Source organism: Salmo salar, chromosome ssa09, assembly GCF_905237065.1.
Source record: "Salmo salar chromosome ssa09, Ssal_v3.1, whole genome shotgun sequence".
Lineage (NCBI taxonomy): Eukaryota > Metazoa > Chordata > Actinopteri > Salmoniformes > Salmonidae > Salmo > Salmo salar.
Genome location: NC_059450.1, coordinates 155,791,350 through 155,795,370, shown reverse-complemented (window position 1 = coordinate 155,795,370; position 4,021 = coordinate 155,791,350). Strand labels below are relative to the sequence as shown.

The 4,021-nt window shown below is 37.1% G+C and overlaps 1 long non-coding RNA gene across 1 annotated transcript; it reads left to right on the top strand.

The window, feature by feature from the left end:
• The first annotated feature begins 1,249 nt into the window (after positions 1-1,249).
• LOC123744767 (uncharacterized) lies at positions 1,250-2,094 on the top strand. Its single transcript, XR_006771248.1, has 2 exons — positions 1,250-1,608; positions 1,664-2,094. It is a non-coding gene; the product is annotated as an uncharacterized lncRNA (long non-coding RNA).
• Positions 2,095-4,021: the final 1,927 nt, after the last annotated feature.

The window sequence follows — 4,021 nt, the reverse complement described above, 5'->3', positions numbered from 1 at the left end:
GTATTTTTAATGACGGCCTAGGAACAGCGGGTTAACTGCCTTGTTCAGGGGCAGAACGACAGATTTTTTTTTGTCGTTGCATCACCCAACTTCTGTTGAGCTTCAATTGGTGGACAGATAGCCTAACATTCTCCTGCGAAATGTCTTAATAAACTTGGGAATTCATTTTCCCGTCGATGATAGCAATCTATCCAGGCGCTGAGGCAGCAAAGCGGCTTCAAACCATGATGCTCCCTCCACCATACTTTACAGTTGGGATGAGGTTTTGATGTTGCTGTGCTGTGCCTTTTTTTCCTCCACACTTAGTGTTGTGTGTTCCTTCCAAACAACTGAAATGTATTTTAATGTATCCTCAGAATATTCTGCCAGTAGCGCTGTGGAACATCCAGATGCTCTTTTCCAAACTTCAGACGTGCAGCAATGTTTTTTTTTGGACAGCAGTGTCTTCTTCCGTGGTGTCCTCCCATGAACACCATTCTTGATTAGTGTTTTACGTGTCGTTGATTCGTCAACAGAGATGCTAGCATGTTCCAAAGATTTATGTTAAGTGTTATCTGACACTCTAGGATTTTTCGTAACCTCATTGAGCATTCTGCGCTGTGCTCTTGCAGTCATCTTTGCAGGATGGAGAGTAGCAACAGTGCTGAACTTTCTCCGTTTATAGACAATTTGTCTTACCGCTTCCAGCTTTATGCAAGTCAACCCTTCTTAATCTTAGGTCTTCTGAGATCTCTTTTGTTCGAGGCATGGTTCACATCAGGCAATGCTTCTTGTGAATAGCAAACAAAAATCTTGTGAGTGTTTTTATAGGGCAGGGCAGCTGTAACCAACATCTCCAATCTCGTCTCATTGGTTGGACTCCAGGTTAGCTGACTCCTGACTCCAATTAGCTTTTGGAGAAGTCATTAGCCTTGCACACTTTTTCCAACCTACACTGTGAATGTTTAAATGATGTATTCAATATAGACAAGACAAATACAATAATGTGTGTGTGTGTGTTATTAGTTTTAAGCACACTGTGTTTGTCTGTTGTTGTGATGAAGATCAGATCAAATTTTATCACCAATTTATACAGAAATCCAGGTAATTCCAAAGGGTTCACATAGTTTTTCTTGCCAGTGTGTGTGCGTGTGCGTGTGCGTGTGTGTGTGTGTGTGTGTGTGTGTGTATATATATATATATATATATATATATATATATATATATATATATATATATATATATATATATATATATATATATATGTGTGTGTGTGTGTGTGTGTGTGTGTGTGTGTGTGTATATATGTGTGTGTGTGTTTTAATTGAGCATGTACTTTATCGCTCATTATTTGTATTATTTTATAGTCTTTGTTGCTCATCATTATCAAAGGTGCTAATCTTTTTGTACCTGGCTGTATATGCTCTGTATTGCTATGGGTATTGGGGATATATGCCATATTATATAGTGTATATTATTCCTATATGACTAATGTCAACTGTGCTGCTATTGGTGTTTCAACAAAACAGCTCTGAGGGATAATGTAATGTCGTTATGAATTAGGTTAAACCTCATTCAAACCTCATTCAAAACAGCTCTAAGGGATAATGTAATGTCGTTATGAATTAGGTTAAACCTCATTCAAAACAGCTCTAAGGGATAATGTAATGTCGTTATGATTTAGGTTAAACCTCATTCAAACCTCATTCAAAACAGCTCTAAGGGATAATGTAATAAGGGATAATGTAATGTCGTTATGAATTAGGTTAAACCTCATTCAAAACAGCTCTAAGGGTTAATGTAATAAGGGATAATGTAATGTCGTTATCAATTAGGTTAAACCTCATTCAAAACAGCTCTGAGGGATAATGTAATGTCGTTATGAATTAGGTTAAACCTCATTCAAAACAGCTCTAAGGGATAATGTAATGTCGTTATGAATTAGGTTAAACCTCATTCAAAACAGCTCTAAGGGATAATGTAATAAGGGATAATGTAATAAGGGATAATGTAATGTCGTTATCAATTAGGTTAAACCTTATTCTTCTTGTTCGTTATTTTTTTTTGCGCTAAACAACCGTTTAATTTTTACAAAGAATAAACTTGAACAACTAATTTGATCTCTGTTAAATCTTTCATGTTTTTATGTCTTTCAATGTTTATGGTGAAATGTTGCTACGCGTTTTAAATGATGTTACTTAATGAGACAGAGACTTGGTGTCAATTGGGCATAGAGTCGATTAGATTTCCAGTTATGCTTTCATTCTAGTCTATACACATCATCCTCTGTAGTCTATACACATCATCCTCTGTAGTCTATACACATCATCCTCTATACACAACATCCTCTATAGTCTATACACATCATCCTCTGTAGTCTATACACATCATCCTCTGTAGTCTATACACATCATCCTCTATAGTCTATACACATCATCCTCTATACACAACATCCTCTATAGTCTATACACATCATCCTCTATACACATCATCCTCTATAGTCTATACACATCATCCTCTATACACATCATCCTCTATAGTCTATACACATCATCCTCTATTTACATCATCCTCTATAGTCTATACACATCATCCTCTATTTACATCATCCTCTATAGTCTATACACATCATCCTCTATTCACATCATCCTCTATAGTCTATACACATCATCCTCTATAGTCTATACACATCATCCTCTATAGTCTATACACATCATCCTCTATTCACATCATCCTCTATAGTCTTTACACATCATCCTCTATAGTCTATACACATCATCCTCTATAGTCTATACACATCATCCTCTATAGTCTATACACATCATCCTCTATAGTTTATACACATCATCCTCTATTCACATCATCCTCTATAGTCTATACACATCATCCTCTATTTACATCATCCTCTATAGTCTATACACATCATCCTCTATTCACATCATCCTCTATACACATCATCCTCTATAGTCTATAGACATCATCCTCTATAGTCTATACACATCATCCTCTATAGTTTATACACATCATCCTCTATAGTCTGTACACATCATCCTCTGTAGTTTATACACATCATCCTCTGTAGTTTATACACATCATCCTCTATAGTTTATACACATCATCCTCTATAGTCTATACACATCATCCTCTATTCACATCATCCTCTATATTCTATACACATCATCCTCTATAGTCTGTACACATCATCCTCTATAGTCTGTACACATCATCCTCTATAGTCTATACACATCATCGTCTATACACATCATCCTCTATTCACATCATCCTCTATAGTCTATACACATCATCCTCTGTAGTCTATACACATCGTCCTCTGTAGTCTATTCACATCATCCTCTATAGTCTATACACATCATCCTCTATTCACATCATCCTCTATAGTCTATACACATCATCCTCTATAATCTGTAAACATCATCCTCTATAGTCTGTACACATCATCCTCTATAGTCTATACACATCATCCTCTATACACATCATCCTCTATTCACATCATCCTCTATAGTCTATACACATCATCCTCTATAATCTATACACATCATCCTCTATAGTCTATACACATCATCCTCTATACACATCATCCTCTATTCACATCATCCTCTATAGTCTATACACATCATCCTCTATAGTCTATACACATCATCCTCTATAGTTTATACACATCGTCCTCTATAGTCTATACACATCATCCTCTATAGTCTATACACTTCATCCAGTGGAGAGAGGGGAACCGGCCAGGCAGAGACAGCAAGGGCGGTTCGTTGCTCCAGCCTTTCCGTTCACCTTCACACTCCTGGGCCAGACTACACTCAATCATAGGACCTACTGAAGAGATGAGTCTTCAATAAAGACTTAAAGGTCGAGACCCAGTCTGCGTCTCTCACATTGGTAGGCAGACCATTCCATAAAAATTTAGCTCTATAGGAGAAAGCCCTGCCTCCAGCTGTTTGCTTAGAAATTCTAGGGACAATTAGGAGGCCTGCGTCTTGTGACCGTAGCGTACGTGTAGGTATGTACGGCAGGA